Source organism: Diabrotica virgifera, chromosome 5 (assembly GCF_917563875.1).
Source record: "Diabrotica virgifera virgifera chromosome 5, PGI_DIABVI_V3a".
NCBI classification, from domain to species: Eukaryota; Metazoa; Arthropoda; class Insecta; order Coleoptera; family Chrysomelidae; genus Diabrotica; species Diabrotica virgifera.
In genome coordinates, this window is record NC_065447.1 from 247,474,781 (window position 1) to 247,495,071 (window position 20,291).

The 20,291-nt window shown below is 33.5% G+C and overlaps 1 protein-coding gene across 2 annotated transcripts in view; it reads left to right on the forward strand.

Moving 5' to 3' along the window:
• LOC126884774 (protein held out wings) overlaps positions 1–13,027 on the forward strand; it is a 383,705-nt gene extending 370,678 nt beyond the window's left edge. For both annotated transcript variants that reach the window (XM_050650997.1, XM_050650999.1), the window contains exon 8: positions 1,654–13,027. The gene's annotated coding sequence lies outside the window, so the exon portion shown is untranslated. The remainder of the gene's footprint in view (positions 1–1,653) is intronic.
• The last annotated feature ends 7,264 nt before the right edge of the window (positions 13,028–20,291 follow it).

Genomic DNA, 20,291 nt, shown 5'->3' on the forward strand with positions numbered 1-20,291 from the left:
AGTAAGATATGTAAAGGCCAGTAGAATAAGTTGGAAAGGACGTTTGACACGCAGTAAACATGTTGTAATGATGATATAAAGAAAAGTTACATGCTTGAATCTGAAAACAATAATTTTCACCCATTTTTAAACTTCTATGGAGTTTGGTATATTTGAGTTAGCATTTGGTAATACTCCAGCTCTCCAGAACGCATTGGAGTATTAAAAATCTAACAATTTTGATATATGAGCAAAAAGAAACAACACAAGTGAGCCCGAAATGGTGAAACGACTATCCAGGTAACATTTAGTGTTTAATATGATTTCGGAAAATAATTGCTGCACAAAAATCAAAAGATAAGATTAAAGTGGCGGATCTACGGATAAGAGTACAGTGATACCACCGGAAAGAAAAAAAGTTTAGTAAACCTTCTCAATCCTTCTCTTATTAATCCTTATTAATTATTTACATTATATGCACTTTAATTTATTAACCTAATAAATATAAATAAAATTTTGTAAAAAGCAAAAAAATTGACACTGAGATTAGTTTTAGCAAATTTTGTCGATACTGTTTTTGGAAACATTGTTATATTTGAAAATTTTAATTGGAAAAAGTTATTTATTACGTAGTCTTGTAGTGCTTAATACTTTTTATCCCGGTGTAATTCGAACTTGGGTCTCCTTCACAACAAGGAAGAATACTGGTCCTTAAAATCCCAAGACTTGAATTTATTAATGTTCTGAAACTGTTTTCTTGTGTTGTTAAATATTGTTGTGTTGTTAAATATTGTATTTATATGAAATTAGCCACAGTTGTTTGTAATGACAATTATATTTTTACCTAAAAAATTTGTCGTTTCGATTTCCATTCCGGAAATCGTTTTCAAAAAAGATTATTATTAAAAAATTGTGTTGGCATTTCAGCCAACTGACTTCGGCATATCTGCTATATACAACTTCTTTACCAACATCCGACATATCTTTTAGAATCCACAAGGCTCTTTCTTGTATTAAAAATACTTCGAGCCTTCTATCACTACCAGCAAATTTTGCCAAAGCTGTCATACTGTTCTGAATGTTCATTCTACATTTTTAGGTATGGAATCACAAGTCACTCATTACTGGCTTTTCACAGACGTCTCTTTTTGTCTCCGTTTTCATTTCATCCCCACGAGTTGGGACGAAAACCTGTTCATACCGTGCGAATATCCTAGTCTCCTAGAGTTGGTCAGTTCTCTGGGACATCGCGTAGACTATACTGTTCACCCTTTACCATGAATTCCCTTGATACGATGGTGTTACACCTTCTGATTGGGGACTTCGAGCACCGTTTTAGACAGTGTTGAGAATAAAAAATATGGTTTTCTCAAGTATCTTTTCCGGGTGCGGTTGTAAAAAGGCAGTAACTTTGTTTAATTCTCTTACTTCTAAGAGAACCAAGCAATTATTGTAGTAAACGCTAAAAGCAAGGTTATGTTAGGTTAAGTTATATGACAGAGAATATATTTATGTAACATTTTTCCATCAAAATTTTCTTGTGCAATATTTTCTACAAACGTATCGACACTATTAATTAATAAAATTGTGCCGTCAATCAGCTATTACAAATTACTAACAAACTGTTTTTCTTTTTCTTTTCTTGTTAACACCTCGGTTGGCCGGCGGCCTTAGGCTTTGTGGAGTGCTAACCCTCTCGTCACACACACCCCACACAACCCCCTGCGCCAATACCTCGACTAACGAAAAAAATCGGATGCGCCGGACCAACTTCCAGGGTAGCGGTATGTCTAACCATGTACATCACTAACAACGATTCATTGTGTATACTAAAAATTAACTTATTGTGACGATAAAGGTTATTTTGTACCTCCCCCATATAACGGTTCCAACTCTAACGTGTTCTAGAACGTGATGAGTGTTCCAGATATTGTCAGAGATGGCGCGCGATGGAATAAAGTTGGGCTTTTCTCAAAATAACGTAATATGTATATAAGGAGCGATTATGTTAATTTAAGTTGGTTAATAAGATAAATTCGAACTGTAAACTTGTAACTAAATAGTCGTATATAAATTACAACCGTTAGTTTTATTTTAAAACGTACAGTGGTGTAACCGTTTGGAATATTTAATTTAAAAGTTTACAGTTCGAATTTATCTTATTAACTAAGTTAAACTAATATCATCGCTCCTTATATACACAATACGTTATTTGTAGAAAAGTCCCATCTTTATTCCATCGCGCAGAATCGTAATTTTTGGAACACTCCTCATCTCTCGCATCAGGCCACGACGCTTCGAGAACACGTTCGAGTTGGAACAGTTATATGAGGCAGGTCCCAAATAACCTTATTCGTTACATATTATTATTATAATACAGTTGAATAAGTTTTTTCTAATATTTTTAACAATTTTTTAATATTTATTAGTTGTATGAACAAAATTTTTGAAAAAAGTGCTTTTTGATTGTGATTTTGTCTACCAGTTTACGTTTTGTTTAATGTAACTAAGGACATTAATTATTATTGGCATTTTAGGTTTTAGTGTTGGTTTTATCGTTCCTCGTATGTTCTTGCCTGAAAGCAACGCGATTTTGGTATGCTTTCTCAATATTCTTGAACAAAATTTTAATATGTTGATCTATACAAAGATCAGTCACATATTTATGATTTAATGACAATAAAACTCCTGAACCATCATCATCATCAAAGCCTTGCAATAACTCTGGATTATGGTTAACACCATAGCGCTTTGTCTCAATAGGGACAGCAAGATAACAATATTTAGAGTGCCATCACGTGCTCACAAGAGCTCAAGGTATGAGGAAGAGGTGGATGGTTTGTCATTCTCTCTATATGTCCGTACCAAGTAAGCTGTTTTTGCTGTATTTCTTGTATGATGGTGGTTACTCTGTCCATGATTTGTCTTATTCTTTCATTTATTACGTGTGGATATACCTGCTGATCTGCGCCAAAAATCCATTTCCAGAACTAGGAGTTTTTGCACTGTTCTCTTAGGGAGTTACCAGGTTTCACATCCGTAAAGTACGATATAATAATATATTATTGATTTTATTTCTAGCGTTAGATAAATATTTACTGTATTGAAATATATCGGAACTTTTTAGAAATGTTTCAATTCACGAGGAAATTCAGTGTTTTTTTCTTAGATCCTTTATCTACCTTTACACCAAAGAAAAACTGATCTATCTTCTTTTTTCTGACTCAATATATGTAGATTCTTGAAGGCGTGTTCTACGATCTTGTACGTATTTTTCATGACTCGTTCTTTCTTTGTCGCTCTTTTATCTTGATTTTATTTTATTTGTTACCCTGTATTGTTGCTATTATATGTACGGCATTTATTATCGTTACATATACGTTAAATATACTTTTACACCAAAAATATTTTTTAATTCAATAAAAACAACACTAAAACCACACTGTACCATACTATACTGAAAGAAATGTTGAATACTGCACTCAAAAGGCTCTTTTACAATAAATATTTAAGAGATATACTCTTGAAAATATTTTATATTATAAAAGAAAGCAGGAGTAAAAAAGTGAAAGTGACATACTAAAGAATGCTCCAAATGAATTAAAGAAAAAAATATCCATCTGAAACAAAAATTACACATAACTTTTTTGCTCTTCATTATTGTTCGTTGTAAAGGCAATTGATGATGGTAAAATCAATGATGTGTCAACACGACATGGTAAGAGAACCGTTCTATCTTATTCTGCTGTATTAGTATCTCGATTTTGTAGTCTTTTAGATTATTAGTGTTCTGTGTTAAATGCTCTTAATGAACGTTTGTATTATTACAAAAAGTGAAAAGTTTTATCGAATATTAGTTGATAATTTATTGAGTTTTTATGATAAAAACATTCTAGAGTTGATATATTGTAGCAGAATTGGTTGCCGAAAAAATGGATCTACAGATCTCATTCATTCGAATCTTTTATGTAATCTCATTTTCATTGATAGACAATATACTATCCAGACTGCGCCATTTACTGTCAATTCGTCTCGAGTATTTTTTAAAACTTTTAAAGAACTGAATTATTTAGGTTTTTATCGATCAATTAAGAGCACTTAACACAGTTAACTATCCGAAAACGAGTCCAAACTTTCTAGGAAAAGAATACTCTATTGAATCTCAAATTCAAAAACACGCGAAACTTTGGATTCGTTTTCGTTTTCCGATATTTTGTACACTTTGTAGGTAGGCTAGCATTTATCCATTTTAATCAGTAATTTACTAATCTCTCCATAATGTTTTTAGTCTAAGAACGAGCTTTTGGCACGCATGGAACATAGTGGGTGATTTAAAAGAAGATTTGTTGGTAATAACTTCCAAAATATTACTAAAAATCTTAACTAATTATAAATTTGGTATGTAAACTTCGAACAATTAACGACAGATGGCACTGTTGACAGTTTAATGATAATTTTTCTCAGTGTTATAACCTAACAAACGCTTATTTGGGGGTATCTAAAATGATCAGCATGCACTTCCTTAATACTAAAATCTGGATTCTCTAGCATATCATCAAGCTGATACAGTATGTCTATGTTTGTTTGTTCCTCTATCTTGATCATTTCAATAAGGATAACAAACTATTATTCCCATCAGCGATAATGATACGTTTATAAGAAAGTTTTACGTGAAGAAGAACCTTTTCTATTTCTTCTGTTAATATCTTGTTTACTAGCTGCTTTGCTAGCCAGTTTCAAGTGATAATTGTGGATTTCTTCTATCTCTTTTATTCCAGACAGCTTTACTGTGATTTCAGGTTCAGAAAACCACTTTTTTCTTTTTCTCGCACTAACTGAAAGTTAGGTTAGTATTTTTAACTCGTTCATTGCGTTTTTAACTGATGTAAGCCGCCAAAAAATACGTTTGTTTTGCTGTTACCTCTCATGGGTTTGATGAATTCCGTCAACTAAAGTCAGGACATTGATAATTTTATTTTTTGACCTGCAGTGAACGTGTTAAGGTTTATTCAACAGACTTCTTTTTCCACAGAGCCGGATTCAAATGTTTTAGGAAAGAATTCACAAAATATCAAGAAATACGTGCTTCAAATCACTGTCGCTATATTATAAATCTTTGATAACTTTTTTTATATTGTCTACTGATCCCTATGCTTCATGCGATTCATAAGCTTCAGACTATTCTGTGAAGTACAAATCAAGAGTTTTCTAGAGTGCCAACAATACTTTTAGAGTCTTTTAAGAAGCTCCCAAAGATTTTTAAGTTTATTTTCTAATCTTTAAATGAAACATCGGAGAGTTCACTGCAACTGATTTTAGTTATCAATTTTCGATAATGAATTTAAAATTAATTTTATTTAGAGATAATTTATGAATTATATTCTTTTTCGTGTAATTTTAATCAAACAATTGTTGTTGTCAAAGGCCTAGATCATGGACAGTATTTTTTATACGATCTAATACCCCAGTATTCTTCGCCAGGTTTATTTCTGCAGATTTAAGGCTCTAGACCACTTTTAGCTTCTCTAATTATCAATAAATCAGATTGGAGATATCTTCTGTCTCGTAAATATACAGTCTCAAGACGAAAATAGCGCATAGCTCTTTTTCTTCGAATGATTTTTCTACATCTCTAATCCAATGAACTTGGTTCATTACCCACAGCTTATTCCAAAGCCAAAAGTCGTATTAAAAGGGCAAGTTTCTCTGATACAAACAAGAGAAATTATATCCAAGCAATTATTTCAAGGAATCTGTTCATAAATACATGAAAGATGTTCACAATTCGTTATTTTATGGAAAGATGTTCACATTAACATAGAAAGATGTTCACAAACAGAGGATAATTGTTTACAAGTAGTTATTTCTGATAAACTGTTCACAAATACGTAAAAAACGTTCCCAGAAACTTGGAAACATTGTTTTTAACCTGCTAGTGGAAAAGGTCCCTGAAATAATTGCCTATGTTTAATTTCCTTTGTATTTGTGAATATTTTCATGTTTTTATGCCCATTTTCCGTGAACTAACTGCTTGCGAATATTTTCCAAGTGCCTATGAACATTTCTCCATATATTTGTCAATAGTTTTACTGAAACGGCAAAGATTTGCAAATAATCGCAAAGAAAATTATGCTCAAGCAATTATTTCAAGAAAACTGTTCACAAATACTATAAACAATGTTTACAAACAGTTATTTCAGTGAAAATGTTCACAAGTACAATTTTCCATATATCAACAAGTAGTGCATATGTTACAGGTACTTATGAACAATTCTCCAAATATTTATGAACAATTTTCATGAAATAATAATTGTCTTGTGTTCTTTGAACATTTTTTTCATGTATTTGTGAACATTTGTGAACACTTTCTTTAAAATAACTGCCTGGGTATGATATTTTCTTGTGATTTTAAATCTCCTAATTTACTACTGTTATTTGGCCAGCTTATTTATCTTTCTGGAATGTATTTTTGATCCTACACGATAGACAATGCTGCGAACTTAAGCGCACTCCATTGCGATGTTGTCAGGCAAATAAAAATATCCTGGAACTTAAGATATGTTAGAACAGTATGATGTAACTGTATGTCTGCATCGATTAAATATGTAAGATATCTCTTCTTAGCAATTATTTCAATGTCTGGTCAGTGGGACTTTCTCTGCTACTTCTTGAAGAGTAATCGTGCATCCAATATTGATTCCTCAACCTCGATGATTTTTGGCCTTTTTAAGCAGTTGTTTTAATGTTATTAAATATAAATTACATAAACGATTATTTTGGAATTTAATAATTTTTGTAATTTAATAAATTGTTGTATTATCTTTATGTATTTATATACATAAATATAGCATTGTGTATAGTATTATAATTATTAATTTGTGATTAGAAAATGAATTTTAGTCCAAATTTTTTGGGACTCGAAAAAGTAGACAGGTTGCCTACCAAGAAAAATTACATCCCTTTCTATTTTAGTACTTATTACGTTTTCTTGGTAGGGCAGAGATGCTGATTTTTTGCGTACGGATTAGTCCAGACGCCATCTTGAATCCGGATGGTTAGCAAAAAAGAAAAAGCCTTCAAAATATTCATTTAAAGCCGATATCTTTGAGTAAAACATTTTACAATAAAAAAGGGTTACTAAAAATTCAGGGATGAAAGTCAAAGGGATCCAAATCTGGCTATTAGAGAGGATCTTCCAACCATTCACCCTTTAAATTTTCCAATTTGCGTATTGTCAAAATGACTTTTTAACTGCTCGCGAACATTGTGTCATGTATTTGTGAACAGTTTCCTTGGAATAATTCCCTGTGTTTAATTTCACTTGTATTTGTGAAAATTTCCGTGCATCATTTTCGATGAAATAACAGTAAATATTTTTCCAGGTACTTGTGAACCTTTCTGACATTCACATATTTATGAACAGTTTTCTTGAATTAGTTAGATGCCTGTAAATAATTCTGTTGTGCTTTTGAACATTGATCCATGTATTTGTGAACATTTTTCAATGAAATAACAGCTCGTGAACATTGTGTCATGTATTTGTGAACAGTATCCTTGAAATAATTCCCTGTGCTTAATTTCCCTTATATTTGTGACCATTTCCATGCATCATTTTCCATGAAATAACAGTGAATATTGTTCCAGGTACTTGTGAACCTTTCTCATATATTTATGAACAGTATCCCTGAATTGGATGCCTGTAAATAATTGTGATGTGCATTTGAACACTATTCCATGTATTTGTGAACATTTTTCAATTAAATAACTGCTTGGGAACATTGTGCCAATGTATTTGTGAACATTTTCCTTAGATATACATGTCCGTGCTTTTATATTTTGTATAAAATTACTGCGTGTAAAGTGATTTTTATGTACGCTCAGCCAGCTTATTTATCTTTGGAATTAATTTTGGATCTTAAACAATACTAAGAACTGGAGTGCACTCTATTGCGACGTTGTCAGACAATTAAAAATATCCTGGAACTTAAGACTTCGTAAGTTGTAACTGCAGGTCTGGATCTATTAAATGTGTCAAGCCTTCTTAGCAACTATTTCTATGTCTGGTCCGTGGAACTTACTCTGCTACTTCTTTGAGGATAACTAATGAGATATTTATGCCATAGTCGGGCCAGTAGGTGAATTTTTTTTGTACGGCGCCTAAATTCAAAGTGTTTCGAAACATATTTTGAAAAGCTTGTCCTTTTTGGCTAGCCCTTCGATGTTACAGGTTGGCACCTGGACTAAGCGGTAAGGTAGGTATTTATTAAGTGACTTAATATGTAATTATAATAATACACTTCCCTGGAATAACTAATTCGCTCAACTAACTCTTCAAACATATCTTCCACCAGCTAAAACTGAAAACAAAGTGCCTGTTTAGTTGCTACGATTTAGTTTTTCCAGGAAAGTTGGAAAAATGATCAAATTATTATCTTTTTTATATATATTTATGTGTAAATTTATTTCTATGCTGTTTTCTTTATATTACGTATATTAGGTAAGAAAAACAAGTTGAAAATATAGGGGGCTCATCTCAATTCGCGAAAATTATATTTTACTCAAAGCAGGGTGTACATTTTTCCATTTTATTGCAAGAAAAATTTTATTTTTTAATTTTGAAGATCTGGAAAGTGTTTGGATCGGTTTTACATAGATCATGGCTGGACTAAATCTAAATCAATTTGACTTTTTTTTAGATCTTTGAGTGCATAGTCCCATCTGTCTTTTGAGGCAAGTCTTCGCTAGAGCGGAGGGAGCAATAGGTTGAAACCAGTCCCTCAAATACGTGGTATAATAAATTAGTGGAGGTTCTTCTTCTGTGGAATCATCTTTCAGATCCTGTTGCTATCTCTTTATGCAGGGAATAATGTCAACGCACAAACTCATAGTTTCTAGTGACGTTTTCAAAAAATAGGTTATAGAATACAGCCCAAGGCCCTAATCTAAGGTTTTGTCTAAAATTCCGTTTAGTACTGACCTCTTTTTGGTTTTAAAAGTGTACTGGCAATCTACAGTGTTTTTATCTATAAATAAATTCTGATTTTCTCTCCAGTTCTCTCTAACTGCATAATTCCGCATGGTAATTAGTGAGAATGGCTCTATCTTCGGTTTATATAGGATTACAGATTTCCCTTCCGCAGTTTTGTCTTTTCCAATCCATTTTTCCAGAGAAACGTGTCATAGAGAGTGTTTTCCGTAAAGAGTTTATGCAACAATGAGCCTGAGAATATTTTTCTCCAGTCATGTGTACGCTTGCTACTAAGCCACTCATGCTTGTTCTTGTACTGTCTATCCATTTCGAATGTTGGCAAAACCATCATGGCAATCTGTACTTTGCACATTGCTGCTCTGAAAAGATTTGTGGTTTTGTGTTGAACCACGTACGTAGATTTTTCAGAAAAGAAATCCTTTGCCTTCCTGGTCTTCGTTTTTCCTGTACTTTTCCCTGTAAAACTAATTCTAAAACTAAGCAATCCATATCTTTATCTGATCCTCATGATATGACCGAGGTATTCGACTTTGGCTTTTTATTGTGATTAACAGCTCTTTTTCTTTTTGCATTCTAAGCAAAACACCCTGTAAAGTAATTTGGTCGGTATAAGATATCTTCAGGATTCGACGATAAAGCCACATTTCGAAAGCCTCAATTTTCTTGCAGGTATCGCCTGTGAAAGTCCGTGACTCAACTCCGTACACCAGTATAGGGAAAACATAACATCGTATTATTTGAAATCTGCATTTTTTTAAATGCAGATCTTGTTTTCTGTATCCCACATTCACATCACTCCTATATTCACATCCACTCACTTTTGTTGATTTTATTTTATTGTATTTACACTTCATCCAGCCTCAAAAGTCCAGTGCTGAACATAGGCCTCCTCCCCTCGTTTCCAACCCCATCTATCCTACGCCGCTCTCATCCAGTTTTTATTTAGCTTTCTTAAGTCGTCAGTCCATCTTGTAGGCGGTCGTCCGACGCTTCTCTTGTCTTCTCTTGGGCTCCATTCTAATAACCTCTTTGTCCATCGCCCATCTGTCATTCTGGCTGTGTGTCCTGCCCATCTCCATTCCAACCTGGCTATCCTTTCGATTACGTCAGTCACCTTTGTTCTTCTCCTGATTTCTTCGTTTCTGATTTGATACACTGGAGGTTGATAATAAATGGAAGAAATATCATAATATATTATGTTTATGTAAGATGGAACTTACTTCCTGATGACTTATTTTTATCTTCCTTTTTAGAATCATTTTATGCGCTATCGAATCGATCCCTTTCGTAAGTCCTGTATAATTGTTTTCTTTTTATCAGTGTCGGGATATATTATCAGAGTCATCATTATCCATTCTAGGGTATTCTTTATTCAAACTTGGTAATAAATTTTCAAACGTTTGCTGATCATTAACTATGGAGTCCCAGGCAGTATGAAAAGTATTAAATCTTTTGTTTCTATTATTGGTACATATTTACTCTGCAACATTTGCAGTATCATGCATTTTATATTCATACAATTTTTGCCACAGTAACTCTCTAGAAAATTCAGTCTTTTTTCATGTATTGTGATCAGTTTTTACCACATTTCAGCAGCATGTTCACAGTTTATTAAATGTTGTATTTGATCTTGGCATACTGTCGATAACAAAACTACCTGTCATTCTATTTTTTACACTAGCTGCTAGGTTGGTCTTCGGGTTTTGCAATCGTTTCATTCACAACTGAACACAGTTTCTCTGCTTTACAAAATACGAAAATGAAGACGGGGGCCCCTCACAATTTAAACGCAACAACAACTAAACTTTTTTCCGTCCAAACTCGACAGGTTACTTTTTACATGTGTCTGGGCCCATAACCTGTTAAGTAAAACATGAGAATATTCATCTGCCTCTAAAATAGTTTGACAAGAAGTAACCTAAAAATAAAAATTATTTTCTTCTACGCTCTCGCTTGAAGGTTCAGTCTTCAATATCACATTAGTCCAGGAGAAGGTATCTCAGAAAACCGATTCCAACACTTCTTAGAACTCGCTTTGTAATAAATTTCTCGAAATACAATTGTATTATTAGATAGTTAGATCTGACGTTGAAAGCAAATCTCGATATTGTCCGTCCAGGTTTTTGAAAGAAATTTTCGAATTGTATCGTAAAAGCAATAAGTAACTTGATGGAAGTCAACATAAATACTCTCGATCGGATTTGGACCACGTGCAATAACAAAAATATTGAGCCATGTGCAATTTGTTGATGATTTTGGACATTTATTGAAAGTAATCTCTATACTTTTTGTTGTACTTAGAGTAGATATGTAGTAGGTTGGAGTTGATGACACGATACAAAAAATTACGCTCAACATTTTTTTAATGAAACACGTAATTTGCATCTATCAGTAGCAACAAAAAATTTTATTTTATCTTTGGTTGAAAGACTGATACATTTTGTACACACTTGAACGAATCAAGGAAGTGAAAAAAATGTATATCAAAGTGTGTAAAAAGTATTTATTTCCTTAGTTAAGCGCTTACCAAATTAAGTATTTCCAAAATTTATACATTATAAATAAATCATGATTCGAGAGTGCTCTTAGTAGCATTTAACGTGTCTTGGTTTGTTTATTTCTACTGCATCTTGGTTGTAAGTTTAGTATGTATAGTGAGATCATTTTTTGTAAAGAAAAATACCGTACGATGCATTAAAAAAAATGGTTGAGTGATAATTTTTTTGTTGAGTGTTATAAAATGTATTTTCTCATAGCACAATTTGTTAAATTACACCAAGTAGTAAGTAATTTTTTATTATATTTTTTTTAAGTTTTTAATTCTCCTTTTGTATCTTCTTTTTTATCAATGCTTCACTTTTTTTGACTTCATTGTTTTCTTCTTAGCAGTTTTTCCCTTGTCCCCTTAATTCGCCTTATTAAAATATTATTTTTTATTGTTATTTGTTCCTGTCTTAACGTTATTCTCTTTCTAATTTCTTTTTCTTAAAAGAGTAAATCCAAAGGGTATAGTAGAAACAGAAATCGGTCAGAATGCGCAACAAAGTGGCGGTATCAATGTTTGGTTTAAGAAATTCGAGAGGCCATTTTAAAGAAAAGATTTTAAGATCCCATTAAACATTGTAAATTAGTTATTTTAGAACAGTAAACACTATCTACAGTTAAAACTAAAATAAAAAAATATTACGCAAGAGAAATTAAACGTTTTTTCTAATTTTAAGTACACAAAAAAGCAAGTTCATTAGCGGAACCGAATTCAAAATTATTTTGCACATCATATTTGAAACATTATTTGGTTAAAATGTCTCATTTTTGTTGGTAGAAAAATATATTAATTTTTCTGGACTATTACTGTTCTGTTGATATCCTATTCACACAATGTTGCCAAACTGAATTTTGTTATATTCGGTTTAAAATTTCTAGTCGATTTCCGAGCCTACTATACCCCCCACTTAAATGCCCTCAATTACAGAATTCTATTCTTTTATTTTTTTACATTATATGAAAATTGAATTCTGAAAGTGAGGATATTTTATCTTACATTACAGTGAGGACATTTTGCCTGATCTTAACAGGAGTATCCTTGAACCATTCTCCCTTTTTTATATATTATTTCTTTAACACTTTTCTGTAAATATGGCTCTTATTCTTCATTTTCCTTCTATTTATCCTTCCATCACCAATGTTTGGTCTAAGATTTTCTGTGTTTATTTAAATAACACTAAGAGTCCATGCTTCACATTTATCCAGTCACACCAGCCTGTAGTTTCGATAAATTGTGCCAAGAATATACTTTTTGGTCGACTCCAAAAATGTGGCTATATAACAAAGTTTTAAAAGGCATTATTTCGTTAAAGAAGGGTAGCTTATATACCTGTAATGAAATAAATTATATTTGTAATAATTTTTAAGATAAATTATGTGTCATATTAATAATATTTTATGTTATTATTTGTTGTATTTTGAGCAACTCGAATCGTTTGGGTTTTTCAGAATATTTTGAGATTATGATATGTATTATTGTGCACAAATCCAATAAAAATATCTAATAAGTGTTAATTTTATTAATTTTATTCACCAATTTTACCGGTCGAAAAGGGAGAAAAATAGGACCTGGCGAATTACAGAGGAATTAATTTATTAAACACAACAATAAAATTAACGACTAAAGTGATAACAAACAAACTGAATAAAATTATAACAGTAGCAGAAAAACAACAAGGTTTTAGGTCGGGAAGATCATGCACCGACGCTATATTTATAATGAAGCAGGTTCAAGAGAAATATTTAGAATACAACAACCCGGCATACTTACGTTTCGTGGACTGTAAGAAGGTATTTGACAGGGTCAAATTAAAGGACGTTATCCATTTATTGTACTCGGGAATAATTAAAAGGAATAATTAAAACGATCGAAAATATCTACCAGAACAACACAATAAAAGTAAAAGAAGATGAAGAACTAACTGACCCAATTGAAGCTGGCTATGGGATGAGACAGGGAGACTCCCTGAGTCATCAATTGTTCAACCTGATCATGAATGAAATGATAAAAAAAGTAAGAACAAAAATAGGATACCAAATGGTAGAAAAACAACTTAAAATAATCTGCTGTGTAGACGACGCAATACTAATATCTCAAAGTGAAGTAATACTAATGACGCAATACTAATATCACTCCTTCAACGTGCTGACATAGACATGTTTGGATGTTAACCGTCCTCTTTACGTCTGTTTTATAAACTACAATAAAGCTTTTGATAAAGTAAAACATGATCGACCACGGAAATTCTGAAAACTAAAAACCTAGATGAAATAGATTTAAGACTAATAACATACCTCTATTACAATCAGCGAGCAATAGTAAGAATTGAAAAAGAATCATCTGAAGAAATGGAAATAAAGAGAGGAGTCAGACAAGGCTATCACTTCTATTATTTACCGCTTATTCTGAAGAGGTAATGCGAGAAACTCTGGAAGATGAAACAGTCGGCATAAGAGTAAATGGAGTCTTAGTTAACAACATCAGAGATGCAGATGATACAGTGTATTGGGATACACTGCATCTCAGTAATCATCTTATTAAGACAAATTCTTTTAATAATTAAATGTCTTTGGTAAAACAAATACGTTTGTTTATAATAAATACGATTGACCTATATTACCACATCAATGTATCGGTTTTCGATACAAGGTCAGTTTGAAATAACAATTAGTATTCGTTATTTATAATCTAGTCGATTCAGCACTTTTAATAAAAAACACTCTCACTTTTATTTATAGCAAAACAGTAAACAGGGGAATCCACTTTTAGTTCTACTTTCATGGCGAAAAGATTAGTCATTGGTATTTGAGATCCCAACGGGAAAACATCACGGCTACGAAATATTATACCACCAGCTCTTTACCGTTATTACTCCAACGTACAAATAAATGAATTTACAGTGAGTAGGGTTACTTCTTCAACTCGTATGGTAAGGGGTAACCACCCCTTAATTATCTGAGGTGGTTCAGAAGGCGGGAACCACCATAACAGTAATAATATCCGATAGTTTACAAGACCTGCAAAGACTCATGAGTAGAATAGTAAGGTGTAGTAGGGAGTTCCGACACTCTCTCAATATCAAAAAGACGAAGTTTATGAAAATTAGTAAAAACAACCATAATACTAACGAAATCTTGATAGTAGGGGGCCAGCAGATCGAAAGAGTAAAAAAGTACACTTACCTAGAAACTTATAACAGAAAATAATGACTACACTGCAGAAATCAAAGTCGGAATCGAAAAAGCACATTCTAATTTATGAAAATGAAAAAGGTCGTATGTAGCAAAGATTTAACATTAGCTCTTAAAGTACGCCTAACAAAATGTTACGTATACAGTGCACTATACTATACTATGGAGTGGAATCATGGACGTTAAATGTAGAGACAATGAGACGACTTAATGCCTTTGAAATGTAGACCTATAGAAGAATTATGAGGGTTTGGATGCAGTTCAAAACAGAGGTGTAACCAAGATTTAAGGGGGGGGGGTTACATCTACTTAAAGGTCTATGGGGGGTATGGAATATTAATGGTGATAAGCGTACAGATCTCAAAGTACATCCAAAAGGGGGGTTAAAACCCCCCAAAACTACCCCCTGGTTACGCATATGGCTCAAAACAACTATTTAGAGCTACTGCCTCAAAAATTAAAATAGCTATGATGATTGCCAACCTCCGTAGCGGAGATGGCACCTGAAGAAGAAGAATAGCAAATCTAATAAGGTGTAAATTAGAGCCGGAGGGTCAGATAATAGAACAAGTCATGTAGTTTAAATTTCTAGGCATCACACTATCTAGCTACGGAAAGCTCGAAACAGAAGTGGAATATGGAAACAATATGGAGAAATAAAAATATCGGAAAAGAAGTGAAAGGCAAAAGTGAATTTACAAAACAGTCATCAGACCAATAATGACATACGCAGCAGAAACACGACCTGATACAGAGAGAAAAAAAATAATGTTAGAAACAGCAATGAAAACACTTCGTGAAAACACTCTGTTAGAACAGAGATGAAAGCACTTCGAAAAATCCATGGGAAGACACTATGGGATAGAGCTAGAAGTGCAGATATACGACGGAGATGCAAGGTGGACAATATTAATAACTGGGTGAAAAGCAGAAAGTAGAATGAAACGACCACATAAGCCGAATGACAACAAATAGAGTAGTAAGGACGGCGAGAGACGGTTCCCCAATAGGAAGACGATCGGTGGGAAGACCACGAAAACGATGGAACCACAACTTACTAGAGGCACATTGAAAACAGACGAGAGTCATGTCTACACAAAGAAGAGGAAGAACTTTACCGATAAATAAAGAATCGAGCGAGGAATTGACAGGGGACACCATCTCCCGCCAACTATTTACTGCAGCTCTGGAAAATAAATATTGATGGTGAATATCTGAGCCACTTGCGCTTTGCAAATGGCATTGTCATTATAGCCGAGAGTTTAAATGAAGCTCAGAAAATGATGGAAGAACTAAAACAGGCAATAGAACAAGTAGGCCTAAACATACACTTTCAAAAAACAAAAAACATGACCAATTTTGTTCCAAGTAATGTTATGAGAGTAAGGTGTAGTAGGGCACGAAGTACATCAAGTTTTTAGCTATATCTATTTAGGACATGAACATGAAATTAGAATAGGAAAAGACAATCAAACTTGTGAGATCCAGCGTCGTATAAGCTTGGGGTGGGTAGCATTTGGCAAGATGCGGCATATTCTAAAAGGAACGCTACCGATTTACTTGAAGAAAAAAGTTTACAACCAGTGCATACTGCCGGTACATATGGTTCCGAAACCATAACTTGGACTAAACATTCTGCAAATAGATTGATAATAACCCAAAGAAAAATAGAAAGAGCAATGTCGGGAATAACAAGAAGAGATATGGTACCAAAGAGGATAGTGTCGACATATGTCATAAAAAAATTGCACAAGCCAAATGGACATGTAGCACGTTTAAATGATAATAGGTGGACCAAAAGACAAGTGGAGACCTAGAGAACATAAAAGACACCGAGGGAAACCACCAAAAAGATGGATGGATGACTTGAGAAAAACAGTGGGAAATTGGATACAGAAGGCACAAGATAGAGAACAATGGGAGAATATGGAGGATACCTATATCCAACAGTGGATGCAAGAGATTGAGGCATCATGATGATGATTTACCAACAAATATGACAATGACAGATGCATACAGCATGACAAATTAAACGAGTTTTACTTAAATTTTTAATATTTCTTACCATCTCTATCTATTCCCTGCACAATCTTACAGAAACATCTACGAAAACAACAAAATGGAAGTCAGAATAGATGGACAACTTACAGAACCTATAGACATAGGTAGCTGAATAAGACAGGGAGACTCGTTGATAAAATCATAAAAAGCGTCAACAAAGGAAGGGGATATAAAATGGGAAACAAAGAAGTAAAAATACTTTGTTACACAGACGACGCGATATTGATAGCTCAAGATCAAGAGCAAAAGAATTTAATATCACAACTTCATCATAGAAAACTAAAACGATAGTAATCAGTAAAGAACCAATTTGATATAAAACAGAAATGGATGGCACCAGTATTGAACAAGTAATGGAAATAAAATATCTTGGAATTACGTTGTCCAGTGACAGAAACCTGGACAAAGAAGTGAGAAATTAAGTATATACAAATAGCATGTGCCTTAACACTATAATATGGCGAAAACGACATATGAACACTGAGATGAAGTCAAGAATTTATAACATGACATGCATCACAAACAAGATCCGATACAGCCACAACACAAAGACTACCGGAAACTGCAGAGATAAAGATAAGAAAAATAAAACGGGATAATACCCGAAGGTTGGCTGTATACCATCTAGTTAAATAAAATTAACATGAAGTAAAACTCCCTAGTGTAGTTGGTATATTTATTAAAAATTCTAAATTGACAGACTAAACATAGTTGAATGCAGACCTAATCATATACAGTGAGCACGTAAAGGTTGGAATAAATTCATTTCCTCGAGAATTGACGCCTTTGAAAAAAAATCCTGAAACAGGTCAATTTTTATTTTTAAATTGCCATTTTTTGACATATGTATTATACTAGTGACGTCACCCATCTGGACGTGATGACGTCATCGATAATTTTTTTAAATGAGAATAGGGGTCGTGTGATAGCTCATTTGAAAGGTAATGTAATTCTCTATTCAGTAATATAAACAAATAAACATTAACATAATTATTTATACAGGGTGTCCAAAAAAATTTGTTTTAAATTAAATTTATTGACAAAAAAAAAAGAATGTGTGTGATTTATTTAACTTAAAATACATTTTACTGCTATCAGAAAACAGGAAATGATGTTTATTTGACAAATGAATATCGTTTTTTGCTTAAATTCAATATTAAAGCCTCCACCCACCTTCCTCTTGACAGATTGAACATTTAATTTAAGCGAAAAGCAATGATTATTTTTCAAATACACATTTTTTTCTGTTTTCTGAGAACAGTAAAATGTATTTTGGACTAAATACATAACATGCATTCTTCTTTTTATCTCAATTAATTTAATTAAAAAAAATTTTTTTTAGACACCCTGTATAAATAATTATGTAACACTGAATAGAGAATTAAATTACCTTTCAAATAAGCTATCACATAACCCCTATTCCTATTTAAAAAAATCATCGATGACGTCATCACGCCCAGATGGGTGACGTCATTAGTATGATATATATACCAAAATGTTGCAATTTAAAAATAAAAATTGACCTCTTTCAGGATTTTTTTCCAAAATCGTTCATTCTCGAGAAAATGAATTTATTCCAACCTTTACGTGCTCGCTGTATAAAAAATCTCTTAATCAATGGAGTAGAGCATCATGTTGCTAATAGTTATCCGTTGGCATCCAATGTAAGCCAAATTATTTTACAAATTTCACTATGTAGTTAGAACAGACATCTTAACCAGTGTTTGGCATTGTGGCTATTTAGCAAGGACAGAGAGTTCACTGATGATGGACCGATAGGTCCGAAAACGTTATGAACGTAATCCGTTTGGATTTTTAAAATTTTTTAGAATTTTTATTAAATATACCAACTACACTAGGGAGTTTTACTTCATGTTAATTTTGTTTTCACCCAATTTTGAAAAAATGTGAAAACTTTGTATTATCCACGTCCGTCTGTCCGTCTGTCTGTAATCACAACTCCTCCGTCAATATACCAGCTAGAATGACAAATGAGGTGTCAACTGAAAGCTGATAATCCAAGGATGGTACTAAAGGTGAGATATTTGACCTTGGCGGTCTGTCCGTCGGTCTGTCCGACCGCGAATATAACTCCTACATCATTATACCAGGTAGAATGACAAATGAGGTGTCAAATGAAAGCTTATGATCCAAGGATGGTACTAGTACTAAAGGTGAGATATTTGACCTAGGCTGTCTTTCCGTCGGTCCGTACGACCGCGAATATAACTTCTCCGTCATTATACCAGGTAGAATGACAAATGAGGTGTCAAATGAAAGCTGATAATCCAAGGATGGTACTAAAGGTGAGATATTTGACCCAGGCTGTCTTTCCGTCGGTCCGTACGACCGGGAATATAACTCCTCCGTCATTATACCAGGTAGAATGACAAATGAGGTGTGAAATGAAAGCTGATAATCCAAGGATGGTACTAAAGGTGAGATATTTGACCTTGGCGGTCTGTCCGTCGGTCTGTCCGACCGCGAATATAACTCCTCCATCATTATACCAGCTTGAATGATAAACGAGGTGTCAAATGAAAGCTTATGATCCAAGGATGGTACTAGTACTAAAGGTGAGATATTTGACCTAGGCTGTCTTTCCGTCGGTCCGTACGACCGCGAATATAACTTCTCCGTCATTATACCAGGTAGAATGACAAATGCAGTGTCAAATGCAAGCTGATAATCCAAGGATGGTACTAAAGGTGAGATATTTGACCTAGGCGGTCTGTCCGTCGGTCCGTCCGACCGCGAATATAACTCCTCCATCATTATACCAGCTAGAATGATAAATGAAGTGTCAAATGAAAGCTTATAATCCAAGAATGGTACTAAAGGTGAGATATTTGACCTAGGCAATCTTTCTGTCGGTCCGTACGACCGCCAATATAACTCCTCCGCCATTATACCGGGTAGAATTACAAATGAGGTGACAAATGTCAAAGTTTAGTAGAAATGACTCAAAATTAGTAAATTCGTATATCAATCCACGCAAAGTTACACGTAAAATTCAAATATCGTCTTCCAGTTCTACTTTCGATTACTTTGGGTGAAAACCTAGGACTTACGAAGTCCAATTACTTGTTATATAAGGATAAGAGTACTTGAAGAATTACAGGAAATACGCTGAAAGATCAAAAGAGGACTGAAGACTTGGAAGAAAATGTAAAGTACAGTGTATAAACGAATGGATAGGACTCATATAGGACCTAAATAGAAAAAAAGAATAGAATAAGCAGAATGGGGGAGACACGTGTGGTCAAAATAGCAAGAGATAAATCAATCTGTAGAAGTGTCAGCCGACCGTGCAAAATATGGAGTGACAACCTTCCATAGAGGTATCAATCCGCCATCCGCCAATGAACAGAATTGTCTATAAAGAGGAAGAATTAAGGAGAAACATACAGTAACAACAAAAGAATTACATGGGGGGATTCTGAGGGGGGCGGGGCAGAAATTTAGAGACAAAAAATATCCACAAAACTATCACACAATAGTACATTCAACATACGCATACCTACCT